The following is a 19,969-nucleotide window of genomic DNA, read 5'->3' on the forward strand; positions in this document are numbered from 1 at the left end:
CCACTCTGCCTGGTCCTGGATGCCCATTTGGGGGGGCGGCGGCAGGGCCCTGGGCGGGGAGTCCCCTGGGCGGGGTGCCGGGCAGTGCGCAGACTTCCCCGCCTCCCAGCGTCTGCGATCTCGGGGGTCTCTGGAGGGGGCGTGCTGGCCGTGTTCCTGATTCTGCTCTGTCTACCCCATCCTCCAAAGAGCACCGCGTTTTCCAGCAAATCCAGCCTCTGGGTCTTCCTTCCTCCACGCACGTCGCCTGGAGGTGGTCTGTGCGCTCAGACCCGCGAGCAGCCCACGGCGGGAAGACGGGGGTGGCAGGGGGAGGGGGGCGTGGCTGGCGGCCGTCTGTCCAGCCGCCCCCTGGTTTGTTAAAATAGAAGGAGAGTTTGGGCCTAAACTGACCAGGTGGAGCAGGGCAGGTGTGCAGACTCCAGGGCGGTCCCCGCAGAGGGCCCAGGGCCAGCCTGCTGCCCCATCACACTGGGTCCCCTCAGGCCACTTCCGTTGCCTCCTCAGCCTCACCTCGAACCTTTCCCGAGGCTCGGGGCTGGCCTGTAACCTGCACAAGAGAGCAGGGGCCTGCAGACTGTTGTGAAGACAGGCCACGTATTTCATTGTAATCTTTTTTTTTTTTCTTTTTTTTTTTTCTTTTTAGGCCCTCACCCGTGGCACATGGAGGATCCTGGGCTAGGGGTCGAATGGGAGCTGTAGCTGCCGGCCTACACCACAGCCGCAGCAACACGGGATCTGAGCCGCATTTGCAACCTACACCACAGCTCTTGGCAATGCCAGATCCTTAACCCACTGAACGAGGCCAGGGATCGAACCCACCACCTCATGGTTCCTAGTTGGATTCCTTTCCGCTGTGCCACGACGGGAGCTCTGTGCCACGTATTTCATAATGTAGGGTGGACCTGAGGAGGGTAAATGCGGGCTCGAGATTTCTGCCAGGCAGCACCTGCTTCTCTCTCCGGCTTTGCGTGCCCTGTCATTGAAGGATCTGATCTGCCAGGTCTCTTTGCACTTTTGAAACTCGTGCTATTTCTGCCAAGCCCCTCCTGGTCCCGTGATGCTGCACCTGGGGCGGCCTTGGTGTCAGCACAGCTGGGAGGGCCTTTGGAACAACCCCGGGGTATAGACAGCCCCCTGGGCCCCCAGGCCCCCAAGGCTGCCGTGGCCGAAGCCTGGAGCAGCACCCACATCCTGGGCGCCACGGGCCACCATGCCTCCAGCACTGTTCCTACATTTATCTCCTGGGAGACCCAAACAGGAGGCCCTTCCAGAAGGTTCTCTCCAAGAGCTCTCCATCTCCGGGCAGCAGCCCAGGTGAAGATCACCTCCACCTCTCGCCCAGGTGACGGTTTGCCAGGAGCCCTGGGACTCAGGGCCAGGGGACCCAGTCCAGCACCAGGCTGCCCTTCCATAACTGAGTTCCCTGAAGTAACTGCCTCTGTTGGTTATTCCAGCAGAGCTGTCATGAGTCCGGGAGACTCACTTGTCGGCTCCCGTAGGAGCACATGGCTCCGTTTTGCATGAAGACTGGTCTTTGCTGGGGGCGCGGGGTGAGACCGCGAGGGGCGTCCGGACATGAGCTTCCTTCGGGCGTGGCCACTGCTCTGGACGGGGGACCTGGCTTCTGCTTGACTGCTGACCGTCCGTCATCCTGCACCGGCCTTAGATGCGCAAGGGGGCCAGGCCGCAGCACACCGTTCCCCGGGTGGCTGTGACCTTGGCCAGTCTCCTGCTCCGGACCTGCAGGTGCCAGCGCTGCGTGGGCGGCGCACCCCGGGCCCCGTGGGGCACCCCTGTCTGTGTCCTGCACGTTCTCTGTGGAGCCTTCGTAACAAATGTATTTTTCGTTTTTGCATTTACTTGCCAACTTTTGTTCCCAGTGAGGAGCAAATGACAGGCCTTCCCACCATCTGTGTGCAGGGAAACTGGCCCCAGAGAGCCTGCGTTCTGGAATCATCGGGCCTCTGACGTTTGAGATGGAAGGGTCCGTGGGTGGATCACGGCCGCGCCTTCCTGGACGCGGGCCGAGGCTGCCTCCCCCAACCCCGAGCCACCAGGGGGTGGGGGGCAGGCCGCCCTCTCTGGCCGCTTAGCACCAGAAGCATCTGTAGGCGTCTCCTTGGAATCAGCATATTCCTTCTGTTGGTGGCCCAACCCCTTCCCCACCCAGTACGGCTAGAAAAACCGTCTTTGTCAGGGCGAGGAGGAGCCAGGAGGGGCCGGTGTCCCCCCCACACCAGAGGAGCCCAGGAGGGGCCAGTGACACTCCCCCCCCGCCCTGGGGAGGACTCAGGAGGGCCAGGTGACCCACCCCCCTGGAGCCCATGCTCCCCTCCAAGCCCAGGGCCCCTGGTGTGTCCTCTGACCCCCAGGTGGCAGGAGCTGGGGTGCCCTCTGGGGCCTCTGTCCACGCTGCCCTACTCTCTCCTCTATGAGCCCACCCCCACCCCCACCCTCCCCGCCGCTGAGTAGCCATGAGCTAGAGGTGTTGTCCCCAAGGAGAGGTTCCTTTGTAAGTGTGCTTTGTCCCCAAGGCCCTAGGGAGAGGAGTGTTTCCATGCCACGTTTCAGGGACCCTGGTCCTTGCAGGTCACCTTCTGGGGAGCCCTTAGGCTCAGCCTTCCCCAGACGCACTGCCAGCTGCTTACCGTCCACAAGTCAGGATGCTGTGTCGAGGATGAGTGGAAGAAGCTTGTAGCGGTATTATGAACTCACAGGATGGTGGGTGTCATGGGTCACCGAACACAGCCTTCGAGCTGAGTGCCAAAGTGCAAACGGGAACAGCATGAACCAGAGTGGAACAGCAGGAAGAGCGGGCGGGACGCCTGCTGAGGGGCAGGCAAGGGGCAGAGTCGGGTACTGGATTCAGTGGCCGGTTCTGCAGCTGGAGTCACTGAGCTTCGAGTGAGGACGGTGGGGGATAAAGCAGCCGCCAGCCCGTTCCTGTATGAGCCTCGCCCTGGGACGCCCGAGCGCACCTGCTCCCGCGGCACCTGCCAGGTTACACTTTGCCTCAACCTTCAATGACCCTGATAACACCCGGCCCCCACCCCCGCCCCGGGCGCTCTGTGCACAGGTGGCCCAGCGCCCAGTTACTCAGAGTCACACTCCAGGTTTCCTCTTCCTGGGGGGGTGTCCTCAGCACTGGGTCCCTTCAGGGTCTTTATCTGGAGAGTGGGCTCCGTGGTGGGAATGCCTGCTGGCCCCAGAAAGGCTTCGTAGCCGTCCAGGGAGTCCTGCCTGTAAAGCGCCTGGAGTGTGCCTGGCACCGAACATGTTCTTAGCAAATGCCACTTACCGCATCTGTGTCCTGGGGCAGTCGTGGCACGCGGCCACACGCTGGGCAGCTGAAGACAACAGAAAGTGATCCTCTCAATTTCAGGCTGAAAGTCTGAAACCGAGGTGCAGGTGGGGCTGTGCTCCCCCCCACCAAGGCTTTGGAGCCTTCTTGCCTCTCCCAGCCTCTCTGTGTCTGTGTCTCTTCTGTTGCTTACGAGGACACTTGCCATTGGTTTTAGGGCTCACCTGGGTAACCCAGGACAATCCTTAGCTTAATCACATCTGCAAAGACTTGTTTTCCAGATAAGGTCACAGCTGCCAGCTCTGGGGGTTCACATGGAGACGCATCTTTGGGGGGGGGCACCGTTCAGCCCGCCGTCCCCCCACCTCTTGCTGGAGAAGCACTAAGTGACTCATTACAGGTGAGCACAGATCTTTCAGACCTGAGCACCCACCTCACCTCGCTATTCCTCTGCCACTAGTTCCAGCTGGGTCCTTACCAAGACCCTCAGACCTGGGCCAGCTTGGGTGCAGCTTGGCAGGACCTCAGGTGTCCTCTGATGAGGAGGCCACCGTTTAATGATGTCAGAGGCTGTTCTGGCAAATGGCCTGGGGCAGGAGAACCCGGCAGGCAGCAGAGTAGGCTGAGGCCACATTATAAGGAGCATATGTCCAGGGTGAGGGAGGTGAGATGCTGACTCCCACCATCCCTCCTTCTGCTCGCTCTCCCATCACCCTGGGCAGGGGCTGGTTCGGGGACCGCGGGGTTCCCTGGGCTGGTGGGTTCCCTCGCAGAGCAGAGCAGGGGCTCCTAAAGCTGCCCACCCCCCAGGGCAGCCAGGACCACCTCCACCTTCCCTCACAGACCCTCACGATAAAGGGATCCCATTGGCGCTCCAGCCCAGACTCAGGCCAGGCCTCTCACTGAGCACAGATGCGCTGCGGCCGCTGAAGCCTGCATCCGCCCCATCTCCAGGGTAACGCAGAAACCCCCCATGCACTGCTTAAAATATCCTGCCGTTCCCAGCCTGGCGGCATGTGCTCTGTTCTCGGTGGGGCTGCCGCCTGCCCAGGCTCCCTCGCCCTGGGCCTCCTCTCCCAGGTGGTCGCTGGAAAGGCCCCAGGGGCCAGCAGCCTGACACAGGCCAACCCCCAGACTGCCCTCTGGCCTCTAGAAGGCGGAGCAGGTAGCTGTCCTCTGGACCCCCAGGCCATGGGCCGTGGTCCTCAGCCTCTCCTGGCAGGGGGTGCATGCCGGCCGGAGACGGGCTGTGCCCACTTCCTCCAGGACCCTGGCCCCCAACATGCTCAAGGGGGACACAGCTGCAGGTCTCTGTGTCCCTGGGGAACCGAGACTCTGCTGCAGGTCGGTGGAGCTCTGCTGAGTCTTGCCCGCTGCCCACAATGCGGCTGAGCTGGGCGGGGAGACCCAGGCTGCCCTTCCTCGCCCCGTCCCTGGCGGCCACGTGGGCTTTGAGGCACCTCTTTTAAGTGTGACCTTCACACGCACTCCTCTCACAGCTTTCAGATCTTGATTTTTCTGGTTCTTCAAAACCTGCACGGAAGCATCAGGCGAAACGTTCCCAAGCACAGCAGCCCAAGTACCTTTGCGCTTATTAGCAAACGCTCCATCCGCAGGGCTGTGGGGTGGGGTCTCTGTGCCGACCGGGGGCTGTGGGGTGGGGTCTCTGTGCCGACCGCCTCCCCGGCCAGCGCGCCCGAGGTCTCCCTCCCTTTGGCCCGCCTCCCCCGCTGGCAGTGACCCCCCAGCTCGGGCTGGTTCTTCCTCTCGCTCCTCCCGCTCGGCCCCTCCCACCCTCTGCCCTGAGCACATCCGTGGCGAGCACGCCGTCTGCTCTTGTCTCTGTCCCCCTGGCCAGGCGCAGGCCAGGTCCAGAAGAGCACCAGTAAGTGCTGGAGGGTCACCCTCCCACCTCCGAGAGCCTGTGTTTCTCCTCTCATCCCCCACAGCCCCGCCCTGACCCCTCCTCACCTCCCCCTTCCCCGCCCCCCCCCCCCCGCCACTGCCTGGAGCCCACTCCAGAGCCCCCCCAGACCTGCCTGTCCGCCCATATCTCTGTCCCCTGGCCAGGGCTCCGCAAAGCGTGCCTTGAAGGGCCTGGGAGTCCAGATCTGTCCCTGCGGGCGGCAGGCTGTCTGAGGCAGCCACCCCCTTGCGCAAAAGTGACCCACAGTCCGTGGCAAATGGGGGTGGCCACGTTCCAATAAAACTGTATTGACAGCCAGCAGCACCCTCACTTCCAGACCCTGTGCTGGCCAGCCCAGGCCCCGGCTTCCAATCCCAGCTCTGCTTCCAGCAGTTGGGAAGCTTCCAGAAGGGGACAGACCCTCTCAGAGTCTCGTTTTCCCGTCTGAAACACAGGTGGTCATTATGCCCACCACGGGGGGCTGGGATGAGCGCTGGCGAGGCGATCCACGGTGGCACGATGGTTATTGCCACTAATACTAGCCCCTCGACTCCCTGCCTTGTGAAAATGTGCCCAGTTTTTCACACCTCTGGGTCTCTGCTTGTGCTATTCCTCCTGCCTCTGATGCCCTTCCCTCACTTGTCTACCTGGCAAACTCCTACTCACCCTGCACGACCTAGCAGGGAGAGCCCCTTCTCTCTGGTTCTGGGCGCTCTCGGTTGCCCCACAGGGCACAGCACATCTCCCTGCCACAGCCCCGCCCATTCTGTTGTGCCGATCTGTTCCGTGTCTGTCTCCCCCCAGCCTGTGCCTTGGATTGGCTTAGCTATCTCTGCATCCACAGCATCTGACACACAGGGACGCTCAGATTCCTTCATTCAGCAAAGACCTGCTAGTGCAGGCTGTCTGCGCCTGACATTGTCCCAGAAGCAAGCAGGGAAATGACAACCGCTAGGGGACAGAGCCACGTTTTGGGGTCAGGAGTGCTGGGGAGTGGAGGGGCAGGCTGTGAAAAGCGAGGCCACAGATGACCACGCTGAGATGGGGTATTCAACCCAAAGGAAATGAGGGGGCGAGCCACGTGAACACGGGGTAAGGGTGTTCCCAGCAGGAGCAGCAGGTGTAGAGGCCCTGCAGCAGGTGTGGGCTTGTGTCTCAGGACAGTAGCATGGTGGGGAGGGGGGAGCTCGCTGTGGGATGGGCTCCGGAAGGCCTGTGGGCCACAGCACGGACCCTGGGTTTTGTTCTGGCCCATGAGGCTGTTCGAGGGTTTGAGCAGAGAAGCAACGTGGTGGTCAGGCTTTCTAGCAATGGCTCCTGGGTGAGAGCAGGGCACCACGGTGGAGCCCAGTGAGTGTGTCCACGGAGAAAGGGGGACGGTGTCAGCAAGACCACACATTGACCTTCAGCATCATGGATGCCGCTGGGCGCCTTGGCAGGAGCTGATGCAAAATCTTGTTTTGAAGAAAAAAAAAAAAAAGAGTTCCCGTCATGGCTTAGTGGTTAGCAAACCCAACTAGCATCCATGAGGACGCGGGTTCGATCCCTGGCCTCACTCAGTGTGTTAAGGATCCGGCGTTGCCATGAGCTGTGGTGTAGGTCACAGACGCAGCCCATATCCCACATTGCTGTGGCAGTGGCGTAGGCTGGTGGCTACAGTTCTGATTCGACCCCTGGCCTGGGGACCTCCATATGCTGCAGGTGCAACCCTAAAAAGCAAAATAAATAAATAATCAAAACTTGACCCAGAGTAGAAGAAGCCAGGCATAAAATACCCCATATCGTATGGTCCCATTTATACGAACGTTCCATGTAGGCAGATCCGTACAGATAGATGGGTAGCTGCCAGGGGCTGAGGAGGAGGGGTGGGGAGCGTCTTGGTCAGCTCAGGCTGCTGAAACCAAACAGGGCAGGCGGGCAGCTACACCACACGTGTTACCTCTCCCAGCTAGAGCCTGGAAGTCCGTGATCCCGGCGCTGGCAGACACGGCTCCTGGTGAGTGCTCTTTTGCCGGCTTGTAGACGGCCACCTTCTCACTGGCTCCTCACTCGGCCTCTCCCGCGTGTGCCTGGAGGGAGGACCTGCTGTTCCTTCCTTTCCCATGAGGACACCTCTCCTAACAGACTCGGCCCCACCCTTACACCCTCCCTTGACCTCCTCCGCAGGGCCCACCCGGGTGCGGTCACACTGGGGGTTGGGACTTGAACAGATGCATGTGGGGGGCAGGGGACACAGTTCAGTCCCCAGCAAGGAGTGACTGTGGTGGGTCCACCATTTGTTTCTTTCTGGGATGACAGAAACGCCCTGAAACTTGGTAGAGGTGGTGACGGCACAGGCACGGATGCACCGAATGCCACCGCACTAGACTCTGGGATGTCCCATTTTCTATTACAGTTGACCCTTGAACAGCGAGGGCATTAGGGGTGCCAGTCCCCCTGTCAAAACCCACGTGTAGCGTTAGAGCCATCCTCCTGTAGCCCTGGTTCCACATCCAGCTAGCTGTGGATGGTGTCATCCCGTAGGACTCGTTTCATGAAAGAAACACACATGTACGTGGTCCTGCTCAGACCTGTGTTGTTTAAGCGTCACCATATGTGACTTTCACCTCAGCAACAACAAAAATAACCGAAAGAAAGGAGATCGAGGGGAGAGAATCTGGACAGAGCGAGCAGAGGTCACTCTTGGAAGGAGAAATGGGAGTGTGAGCAGGACGAGGACATGGGGACAAGGGAGCTTGGGTCTCAAGTGACTGGGGAGCAGGAGCCTCCTGCTGCAGCCACATCCTGGAGGGGATTGGACCCACGGGCTCTGCAGGTGCAGAGGGCGTGGGGAGCCCATCACACTGGGGAGGGAATGAGCAGCTTGGGGGTTTGTCGACAAAGGCTGCAGAGTGCTTGCTGTTCCAAAGGATTTAGGGGCCTCCATGGAGAGGGGATGCATCCCATCTCAGGTCCAGGGGCCTCAGGCTGTTACAGAACTCTGGTTTGCTGCTCACGCCTCCAAAGCCAGTCCTCAAGAGGCAAGTGTGGGCAGAAAGGGAAAGTTGCTTTGTTCAGGAGCCCGGCAACCAGGGGAGAAGGCGGACTCATGTCCAAAAGCCAACTCCTGCTGCCGGTCAGAGGACAAGAGCTTTTAAAGGGGAGTTTCAGGGCTGCGTAGGTGGAGGGAGGGGCCCACGTGCAGGACAGCACGGTCGGCTCTGACAGTCATCTTGCAATTGGTCACATGGTGTCTCATCCGCATCAGCTTGATTGTTTTAAGTACAACTAATCTTTAGGTCCAGGGTTGATTTGTTCCCATGTCTTTGAGGCCATTTCTTGGAATTGTGGCAGCTGATGTCCTGGCTACAGTCTGCTCATCATGCAGTTAACTTCTTCCCTGTGGTGGGGGTTTCAGTGCCTACAGAACAGTGCAAAGGATGTGGCTCCAAATCTTAACTCTAGCCCTGGAGGAGGAACCGAAGGTTCTTGGTTTTTGCTTAATGACTAAACGATTGTTGTGTTGTCCTGTTTAACTGCTTCTCCTCTGCGTTTTCTCACTTCTCTGATTCAGTGTATTCTTTGGCTGAAGTTCTTCCACAGACGAGATGCAGGCAGAGGACATGGGGAGGGTGTGTGTGCTGGGAAGGCCCTGGGGTTCTGCTCAGTTTTAAGGCTGCAAATAGCATTAATGATAAGAGCGCCAGGAATGGAGCATCTAGGATGAAGCCACTGCAGCTCTTTGGAGGGCCGCACATCTGCATGGGGTGGGTACCATTACAGATGAGAAAATCGAGGCATGGAGAGGCCGACTGGCTCCCCCAAAGTCTCACCACTGACCGTGGTGGGGGGGGCAGGACTGGGATACAGGCCACAGGGTGCAGGCACCCACACCGTCTTTTGCTTTTCTGTGACAAGTACTGAGATGAAATTCAAATGCCTTCCTAATCGTGCTTTGAAAGTGCACAATTCCGTGGCAGTTGGTGCATTTACAGAACTGTGCTACCATCACTGCCACCTAGTTCCCGGGCCTTCTCATCCGTCCCACTGAGCATGAGATGGCACCTGTTATCAGTCACTCCCCCGCCTCCTCAGGCCCTGGAAACCCCAGTTGGCTTTCTGCCTCTGGGAAAGTTGGAGGGCACTCGCTTCCTCAACTGAGTGTCGTGTTTCATCAGAGGGGGCGCAGGGGGTGCCGGGTGAATGAAATTCAGAGCCTCTGGAACTGGTTTTGTTTTCCTTTGGAGAAGGCCTGACACTCAGATGATCAGTAGGCCATGGAAAGATGCCCCACGTCTCTAAGGAGTAGAGAAACGCAGCTCAAGACCACGGCGAGGCACCGCCTCACGCCTGTCAGAATGGCCATCATTAACAAGTCCACAAACGACACCTGCTAGAGGGGGTATGGAGACGAGGGAACCCTCCTGCACTGGTGGTGGGATTTAAGTGGGTACAGCCACTCTGGAAAACAGCATGGAGGTGCCTTAGAAAGCTAAGGGGAGAGAGTTACCCTATGATCCAGCCATCCCACTGCTGGGCGTGAATCCAGACAAAACCCTAACTCAACAAGACACACCATTCGCAATAGTCAAGACAAGGAAACAACCTGAATGCCCATTGACAGATGAAGGGATTGCGATGTGGTCCATATATGCAGTGGAATACGACTCAGCCATAAAAAAGAATGAAATAATGCCATTTGCAGCAACATAGATGCAACTAGAGATTCTCATACTAAGTGAAATAAGTCAGAAAGAGAAAGACAAGTATATATTATATGACTTACACGTGGAATCTAAAATATGACCCAAATGAACCGATCTCCAGAATAGAAAGAGACTCACGGACATAGAACAGCCTCGTGGTTGCCAAGGGGGAGACCGGAGTGAGTGGGATGGATGGGGAGTTTGGGGGTCGGTAGATGCAAACTATTACATTTATTTATTTATGTATTTATGTATGTATGTATGTATTTTGCTTTTTAGGGCCACACCCACAGCATATGGAGGTTCCCAAGCTAGGGGTTGAATTGGAGCTGCAGCTGCCGGCCTGCACCACAGCCACAGCCACACAGGATCCAAGCCACATCTGCAACCTACACCGCAGCTCCTTGCAACACTGGATCCCCGACCCACTGAGCGAGGCCAGGGATCAAACCCGCATCCACATGATACTAGTCAGATTCATTTCCCCTGCGCCACCAGGGGACACTCCGCGAACTATTCCGTTTAGAATGGATCCGCCGTGAGGTCCTACTGTACAGCACAGGGCATCTATCCAGTCTCTTGGGAGAGACCAGGACGGAAGGTAAGAAAGGAAAGTGTACACGTATGTAGGTATGACTGGGTCCCTATTCTGGACGGAAATTGGCACAACGTAGTCAATCAACTACAATTTTTTAAAAAAGGAAATTTGATGACAAAGAAAGCCTGAGTTGGTCTCTGGAATATAGCATCTCGGACAAGGCGAAGGCCATACAGCATCTGCCTTCCGGAAGGGCGTGTTTGTCTCAGCCTTGTTTCCAGACAGATGTGTTGATTGGGTGTAAAGCCATTCCCTCCATTTAAGCTAACGAGCTAACGAGCTCTCCCCTTCTGCCCAGATGCCCCGGAGCCCTGGTTTCCACGCTGGGTTCCTGGGAGCCCTGGGGACTGGCGCGGCGTCTGCCTAACAGCCCATCTGGACAGGGAACAGGCAGGGGGCAGGCTGCCAGGGTGTCTTGAGTTAATTGGCAGTTGGGAGGGGCCGCCCTGTACCAGATGAATTGAGTGCAGTGGCCCCGGAACCAGGGTGCCTGGGACCAGCCCGCTGGCTGAGGGAATGGGTGCCCCCTCACTAATCCCAGCAGAAGGCTGTGTGCTGCCATGTGGCTCCCGCCAAGTCCCAGCTGTGTTTGTGGAAGCATGTGGCCCTGCCCTGTCCCCGGCGAGTGGATGGAGTGCCCTGGGCACTGGCTGGGTACCGAATGGAGAGCATCCGTCCCTGTGTTGGTTACCAGGCGCTGCCCTCTCTGCCCAGCTCGGTCTCTATGGCGATGGTAAACGGAGCCAGAGCGGCGTGCGGGCTCCACAGCACACCTGCCGGCTCCAGCCCTGAGATGAACGCTCGCGTATCATTTATTCTCCTTATTTAAAGCCTCCCCTGCACAGCACAGTAAACACAGAGGAAACCTTGTAAATAACTTGTGAAAAATAGCCAACAAAATGGTCAGAAGGCCTCCCTGCCTTCTTTCCTCGTGAAGAGACGCACCCTGTGGCTTTGTGGGTTCTCTTTTGTTCACGTCAATGGTTGTGCACAGACGTGAGAGCAGCCTGCGGCCTCCATGGCACAGCGCGGTGGATCAGCGCCGTGGAATGGTCGTTGGCTTCTGCCTGGCACGTCTGTGGGCACAGCTGACCTTTCTGGGACCACAAAAGGTCATTTATGCAGAGGCATCACTCAGGGTGGCCCAGAATGCTGACCCGGGTTTCCTGTCTCCACCTCTGACCTGCCCCACGGGGAGTGGGGTACGGGGCCGGGATGGTGGCGTGCATCTTACGAGCAAGGAGACCACAAGGGGAACACTCTTGCCCAAGAGCAGGAACTGCGAAGTGGCTGGGATTCTGTCTTAGAGCTGAAGCCCGACACCTTCCCCATAATGCCAGACCCCAGCCCCTGGAGTGCTGCCTGCTCCGCCTCGGTGCCTCTTACATAGTAAAACACATAACCCGCCGCCGCCTTAGCAACAGGAAAGCCTTGGGAACGACCCGGAAGCCCATGGAGACCGAGCATCCCCACAGCAGACCCCGCAGGTAGCTCCGTGTCTGGAAACAGACACTGAATGTGGTGGTTTACATATGAAGCACTAGCAGGCGCCCACTCTGAGTTTTCTGGACCGTCCTTCTAATGCTGGTGCTTCATCCCTGGGTCGCCTTGCACCTGTAGATGCATAGCGCATTTTTGCACCATCAGGCATGTGCTCCATGAAAGGGGCAAGACTTGTCCTCTGTGTTTAGAACATGAAACCAACGCTAAGTGATGGCGTGGCTTTGCCGAAATTCAAGTCGCTGGTGCAACAGTCAGCAGCTGCTGCATAAGAAACTGCCCCCAAACTTAGCAGCTTGAAAATAACCAATCTCAGGCCTCTGTAAATTGGCAGATTCGGCTGGACTTTTCTGGGACCTTCTGCCATTTTTATGTCTGTAACGGCAGTTGGTAAACAATTAGCAGGTTTGGGGTGGGGGAGATGCTGAGCTGGCACAGGCTTATTGGCCGATGGCTGTGGGTGGCCCCTGGAAGTGTAGACTCAGAACTGGCACAGTGTCACCGACACTCTGTTCTCCTGGTCAGGGTCTCGGGGCCAGCCCAGATTCAGGGGATGGGCACACAGACCTGGTCTCTCCGTAGGAGGAGTTCAGTGTCACATGGCAAGTGGGCATGGATGCAGGGAGGGCAGTACTTGCAGCTCTTTTTGCCAATAGTCTGCCACAGCCAGCTGCCACCCGTCTTCTTCTCTGAAAACCTCCTGTGAGCCTCGCGGACAGAGACCCTGTGCCGCGCTGCTTTTGTTCACACCTCTCCTCAAGCCCTGATTCCCAGGGAGTGAATGATTTGACCTGTCCCCACCCCCAGCCAAATGGGACCCTGCATCTCCAGCCCCCACCCAGAGCCTGGCACACAGGCTCCCCCAGCTCTGGTGGGCTGGCGTGATTGGCCACAGGGGCCTGGGCCCGTCTGGTAGCTGGACCTCTGCTCTCACCACCTCCGAGACGGCTGAGGGCTTCTCCCCAGCCCTGGGAGCCCAGGCCCCCCCACAATGCCAGCAGGAGCAGAGTGGGCCTCTGCCCATACCTGCCTTGTGTGTTAGAGTCTGGGAAAGGTTTCACAAAGGAGAGGCACCCATCCCAGCAGGGTGGGGAGGGGCATTTAAAGCCCCCACAGACTCAAAAGCAGCACAGCGCTGAGGGGCTCATCCAAGCTTGGAGAAAACACATGGAGCCGACCAGCCTGAGTCGGGCCCCAGCCCTGCCACCGCTGTGTGACTTCACACACGCCCACGTGGGCGCGTGGCCCTTGGCGGGTGGCCACATCAGCTGTTAGATGGGACCAGTGATAAGACCAAGCCCACCTTGGGTGCTCGTGAAGATGGGCACAGATGCTGTGCCCAGGGGTGCCTGGCGTCTTCCCCACGCCTCCTTGGGTACCTCCCCCACCCTCCAGTTGTCTGCAGAGGGCGCCAGGAGAGTCGGTGAAGATGGGGGACAGATATGTAGGGTGCCCGCTGTGCACTGGCAGGAAGCAGGCCTTGGTAGCTGACCACCCTGGCTGTTGTTGACCCGGAGAGGTCTGCGCTGATACTGACCCATCTCCTCGCTCCGCACCCTTGTGGGACAGTGGCCTGCACCTGGGTGAGCCTGTATAGAGCAGCCCACAGGTCCGACTGATGCAGCCCGCCATGTGCCTTTGGGCGTCGGGGTCTCGCTCTGACCCCATTAGCCCAGTGCTCCAGCCAGCTGGTGGCGGCCGTGACAGGTCCGCCAGAGAAGGCCCCCCCCGGGGCGGGGCCGGGGGTGGGTGGGGGGGTCATTCCGGGCCACCGTGCGCTGGCAAAGCCCCCAGTGCTCCACTCCTACCCTGACATCCGAGGAAATTCCTCCTGCGAACTCAGCTTTTAATAGTCCCCAAATGTTGCAATATGATTCACGTTAAATATGACACAGAACCAGCTGCAGATAAGTGAAATGTTGCTGGTTTGGGGTGTTAGTGGCATTTATGAATTTTGTGGGAAAACATTTACTCACTGAAATTCTGCGGTTAAAAAAAAATCACTCCCTTCAGTTCACTCCGCAGCATTCGTTTTCGCCTGTGTTATTTAGGCTAATGACCGCCTTGACATGAGCTTAAGGATTTTTTCCTCCAAAGAATCACGCTTTAAAGCACCGTTTCCCCCAAACATAGTATTTTCTTTTAGGTTCTTAACCGTGAAAGCACATGACACCTAGTGAAACCAAGCAGTCCCCAGACAGGCTTTTCTCGACAACAGCCCCCTGCACGTCTCCCACCTCTCGCTTAAGAACATCAGTCTTGGGAGTTCCCGTTGTGGCTCAGCGGGTTAAGAACCTGGCATCATGTCTATAAGGATGCGGGTTCGCGCTCTGGCCTCGCTCAGTGCGTTCAGGCTCTGGTGCTGCTGCAAGCTGGGACGCAGGTCGCAGGTGCAGCTCAGATCTGGTGGGGCCGGAGGCTGGCAGCTACAGCTCCGGTTTGATCCCTAGCCCAGGAACTTCCCTATGCCGCAGGTGGGGCCATAAAAAGGAAAAAAAAAAAGAAAAAAGTCACTCTCCTGAACCTTCCCTGAGTGTCAGCAAGTGTGGCCCAAGGGCTAAAGAACCAAGAAGTGAGAACATGCAGAGACAGAGGCCGCAGTCCGGCAGGAGAGCTGGTTACAATGCGAACGGTAGATGAGCCGTAAAGCGGGAGCGCAGGACCTGACGTTCCCCCCTGAAGTTCTAGATGCCAATGTCTGATGCACATTCCTAAGCTGTTTTTACAGAAACCAGACTCCCGCCAGAGGGAAGCTGCTGGCCGCCAGCACCTAGGCCCCAGACCAGCTGGAACGGGAAGGTGGAAGCCTGAGATTGCCGAACCCTGCAACCTCAGCGCCAGCCCGTCAGAGAACTGTCCCCGAGCCGAGCACACAGCCCGAGACCCCCTCCCTCACCTGCCTTTGAAAAGCCTCCCCCAGAGCCTCCAGGGAGTTCAGGTCCTTGGAGCACCAGCTGCCCGTTCTCCTTGCTGGGCGCCTGCAATAAACACTGCTTTCCGTCACCAGACCTGGTGTCAGTAGATTGGCTTCTTCTGCACAGGCGAATGGACCCAAGTTCGGTTCCGTGATGACAGCTGGCACTCAGCACGTGTTGGGGTCCTTGCCTTGGGACTGACCTATGTGGAGGAGCGGGCTTTTGCTTTCTGTCCCTTAACTCCTCCTGTCTGAATGGCTTCCCTGTGGGGGTGCATGGGCGTAAACACACGGTCCCCTCCGCCCGCCTGGCCGGTGATCCCCGCCTGATCAGCTCCTTAGATCGTGAGAGGTTTCTGCTGCAAACAGTGAGTGCTTGGCTTCTCTAGACCCAGAGTTAGCCTGCATCCCTGCCGCCTCTGGGCTGGTGTCTGGACTCGGGGGCCGCCCAGACGGGACCTGACCCGGGGGGCCCCAGCATGGCTCTGGGGAGGGGAGCTTGACAGCAGCCAGCAAGCAGCCATTTCTTGCATCCTGAGAATTACATGTCGTCTGAATTTCTCAAAGGATAACATGTTATGTGCTCCGAGGAGAAGACGGCCCAGCTAAGATCCAGAAAGATTCTGAGAAGGACGCTCAGTCCAAGCATTCTTCTGGCAGTGGTGGTGCTTGGGAAGGTTTGTGTGTGTTCGTAAATGCACGCGCATGTACACACACACAAACCCATTCCCTGACTGAGTCTTTGTTCACTGACCAAGCGTAAGAATGGTCTTCGGGGAGTTCCCCTTGTGGTTCAGCAGGTTGAAAACCCAACATATTGTCCGTGAGTTTCTGGGTTCGATCCCTGGCCTCGCTCAGTGGGTTAAAGATCCAGCATTGCTGTGAGCTGTGGTGTGGGTCGCAGATGCAGCTCTGATCCCGTGTTGCCGTGGCTCTGGTGCAGGCTGACGGCTACAGCTCCAATTCGACCCCTAGCCTGGGAACTTCCACGTGCCCTGGGCTTGGCCCTAAAAAGGCAAAAAAAGGAAAGAAAAGAATGAACTTCAGGGCCTACAGGACCCACCTCTTGATGAGGAGTCCAGGGTTGGGTGCGAGTTTAGGGTTTTTCCACCCGTCCATGGACCGGGCCGGGGTTAGGCTGTAGGAAGGTGCTGTGCGCTGTTTCTGCCCCCAGTGTGCTCAGCGCAGCGCGGGGCGGCGGCTGGCGCATCCTAGCTGTTCAGTAAACCACCCCTCGGGGGCGCTTCCCTTTGCTTCTCTCTTAGCTTTGCTTCTCGTCTCCCTCTGACCGTCTCCCTCCCCGTCGTCCCCGCACTTCCCGGCGTCTGGAGGAGAGTATGTTCCCCACGGAACGTCTGTGTCATGTTGCCCCAGCGTGGGTACCCAGTATGGCTCTGGACTCTGAACGCGTGGCGTTTTATTGATGACCTGCTGTTGTGGGGCGGTGTCACTGCGAACCGAGAGGTTTGCCCCAGGCATGTGACCGTCCCTGGGTCAGGGGGTGGGGGGCGGGGCTGGGTTCCGCTGGCTCCTCTCCTGGCGTGGTGGCCGGGCTGCGTCCTCAGCCAAAAGTGTGACTGCAGAAGGATCCCTTCCAGTCGTCAGCAGAATCGAGTTCCCCTGGCTTTGCAGGACTACGTGCTGCAGTTTCTTGCTGCCTGGAGGCTGCAGGCCCCCCTCAGCAGGCAGAGGCCACCCCCAGTTCCTCCCAAGAGGGACCCCCAAAGTTTATCACCTGCTTCGTCCCACCAACACAGGAGGGTGGGGAGAGAGAGATGCCGGTGAGAAAGACACTACTGTTTCGTATGCGACAGTCCTGTGATGACACACGCCCTGTCCCCTTGGCCCTATTCCTCGGGTTAGAAGCAGGCCCCAGGTCCCGCCCCCACATTCACATGGAGGGACTGTCACTGGGAGATGGGGGACACTGCACAGCCTGTCTGCCACAGGGGCCATTAGCATATCTTTAACCCCCAGTGGGGTCTGATGCTATTTTGTAAAAAGTCCTATCAAGAGAAGGAAACTAGGAGAGTTCCCACTGTGGCACAGTGGGTTAAGAATCCTACTGCGGCAGTTCCAGTCACTGCAGAGATGTGGGTTTGATCCCCAGCCCAGCAGAGGAGGTTAAGGATCCAGGGTTCACGCAGCTGCAGCAGAGGTCACAGCTGCAGCTCAGATTCAATCCCTGGCCCAGGAAATTCCTTATGGAAGTTCCACGTGCTGTGGGTGCGACCTCAAAAAAAGAGAGAGACAGAGAAGGCCAAATGGAAAAGTGAGAGCTGGGGTTTCTTCAGTGTCAGTGGTGGGGTTTTTCTCTGAGTACGTGGTGTCCTTTGCAAAGCTTAGGTTTTTCCAAAACCTCTTTGTCAGGAGGCTCAGAGTCTTCCAGAGCGCATTGTATCCTGCTGCCACTTCTGTCATCAGTCCTGCTTTTGAGCGAAGAGATTCTTTGACTGACTCCCCAGGTTAAAGCGCCATGAGCCTTTGAGGGGTTGCGGGGTGGGAGGTGAGGTTTTGACGCGTGTTTCTGGCTCAGTGGTTCTCACCCCTTTCAGAAAGCATCTCTTGCAGCATCTCTGAGGTTCTCAGTGATAAGAGGCATCTTGGAAAACAGTTATGTGCAAGACCCCTTGTATCTCAAGTGAAATTCTTACATTAAAACCACCGTACACATCATTCCAAAAAATTAGCATCACACCCTTTGCCCGTCAGTGCCCAGTAGGATCAAACACCTTTGCAGGTGCTTCAAACAGGGGGGATGGAAGCCAGGAAATTGGCTTGAAAGGACTGGAAGGGACAGAAGAGGGTCGGTGACGTCACCCAGACACAGGTCATCACAAGAGGCCACCACGGCCCCTGGGTTAGGGCAGCTGGGAGAGCCAAGAGGCATGCCTCGGGGCGTGTGAGGGCTTCCTGCCAGGGACGTGCAGAGCGGCGCGGCGCGGGGGTCCGCAACATGCAGTGTTCTTAACCCCCGCAACCCCAGGGTGCAGAAGAGGGGGTGGCAGGATTCAAGAACAAGTGCACATCTGTGCTGTGGTGGCGGGGGGCGTGAAAGGGCCCGTGATGAGGGGGAGGGTCATTTAGGTGGGGACCCCCAGGCCAGAAAACACTAGTTAGACGGACGCACCGCTTGGGGAATCGCCGTGGCACCCCAGATGCCACCTGGTACACCACACACCTTGCGAGTCCCTGCCGCGGGGGTGTCACCGATCGCTCCACAGAATAAAGAATACCCTTCCCTTGATGTTGAAGGTGCTGGCGTTGCTGGAGAATCCACACCCAAAGTACCAGGTCTCGTGTGATGGCTGTGTGGGTTCTGAGTTCAGAGTTTTAAGAAGGTCTTCTGGGAGTTCCCTGGTGGCTCTGTGGGTTAAGGATCTGGTGTCACTGTTGTGGCTCGAGTTTGATCCTCGGCTTGTGAACTTCTGCATGCCACAGGCGCCGCCAGGAAAAAAAAGGGGGGGTCTGCTGTCCATCTGGAGTTGGGGGGCACTGACGACACCCCAGCCCTTCCAGCGCATGCTCGTAGTACCTTCCCAGCATCGGGATGGTGGATCTCCAGACCACCCGAGGACACAGGACTGCCCCCCAAAACACCGGGGGTGCCCTGCTGCTTGCAAAGAGGCACCCAGAGCCCAACCCCACCTGCAGCTACATTCAGAGAGAACCACGCTTGCCTGGAAAGTAGGATTTGCACGACCTGGCCCCAGACCCCACCACTCCCTATTGCCCAATGCCTGCTCCTTTACACACAGCCTCCCTCGATGTAACTCCTGCATATAACTCCGGTTCGCTTATTAAACCCAGTGGACGGATACTCGTTGAGAACTGAGCCTGTGCTGGATGCTGGGATGGAGCCTCAGAGGCAGGAGAGCACCTGTGTGCCTGTGAGCAGCTCCCAGTCGGGGAAACCCTACACGCCACACCTACGGGCTGTGACATGTGCCAGTGGGATGCAGGAGAGATGCTGGGCCCTCCCAGGCAGAGCACAGGGCCGACCTGGGAGATGCAGTCTGTGCGTGGCGAGCAGCAGAATCCCTACGTCCTGGGTACCAACGGTGCAGAAGGAGGTGCCCAGTGGGGTCAGGGAGGAGTCCAGTGTCGTCCCCGCCGTGCTGGGCAGAAGGAGGGCCGGGGTCTAAGGAGCGTGTGCTGGGCCCCTTCAGGTGCTGCAAAGAAGCTGTGAGTTTTAGATTGTCTTCGGTAATTCTTCCCGCGCTGTGTGTGTGTGCATGTGTGTGTGTGCGTATGTGTGTGAACACACAACGTCAGGCCTGCTGGGTTCTAAGTGATTAGAGGCAGGTGTTCGGCCGAGGGCAGCAGACACCTCTTGCGTCTTCAGTCCCTTCCCGGGAGGGGAGCTCCGTGGGGTGATGGACGCAGAGTCTAGCTATTCTGTTGGTGGCGCGGCGACCGAGGGCTCTTGGGGCTGCATGGCCACCCCGTGGCTCCCTCTCCGTCCCCCGAGGCCCAGAGCCTTGTCCATCCCCACCTCACGGAGGCAGGAACACGCGGTCTCACCTGCTCAGGCCGCCGACCGGGGCTCACACCGCAGCCCCTTCCTTCTTGTGGTCCTGGGGCCGGAGGCCAAGGTCCGGGCCCCGGGTTTGTCTCTGGAGAGGCCTGTCCTCTGGGTGCGCAGGCGGCCGTCTTCTCGCCCTCGCAGGGCGGGAGCTGGGGTCTCTCCCTCTCCTTTAAGGATGCTCATTCCAGGGCGGGGGGGTTCCACCCTCATGACCTCTTCCAGCCCTAGTCACCCACAAACGGCCTCCCACGGGGTGGGGGAGGCTGCAGCACAGGCATTTGAGGAGGAGGACTTGATTCAGGTCAAGATGCGGCTCCAAGAGCTTCAGGGACAACCCTGAAGCCCCGTGACCCATGGGTGTCGGGGGAGGGGTACGGACCCTAAAATCCTGTGACCCGTGGGCATTGGGGGGGGGGGCTGCAGACCCTAAAGTCCCGTGACCTGTGACCCGTAGGCGTCAGGGGAGGGTGCACACCCCAGCCGCCGTGACCACCAGGCGTGGAGCTAACTCTGCCGTCTCTGGAGGCGTCAGCA

The 19,969-nt window shown here is 58.3% G+C and overlaps 1 protein-coding gene across 1 annotated transcript in view; it reads left to right on the forward strand.

The window, feature by feature from the left end:
* The window catches only part of SHANK2 (SH3 and multiple ankyrin repeat domains 2), a 499,107-nt gene that overhangs the window by 272,071 nt on the left and 207,067 nt on the right, over positions 1 to 19,969 (forward strand).

This window comes from Sus scrofa, chromosome 2 (genome assembly GCF_000003025.6).
Source record: "Sus scrofa isolate TJ Tabasco breed Duroc chromosome 2, Sscrofa11.1, whole genome shotgun sequence".
In the NCBI taxonomy this organism is placed as follows: domain Eukaryota; kingdom Metazoa; phylum Chordata; class Mammalia; order Artiodactyla; family Suidae; genus Sus; species Sus scrofa.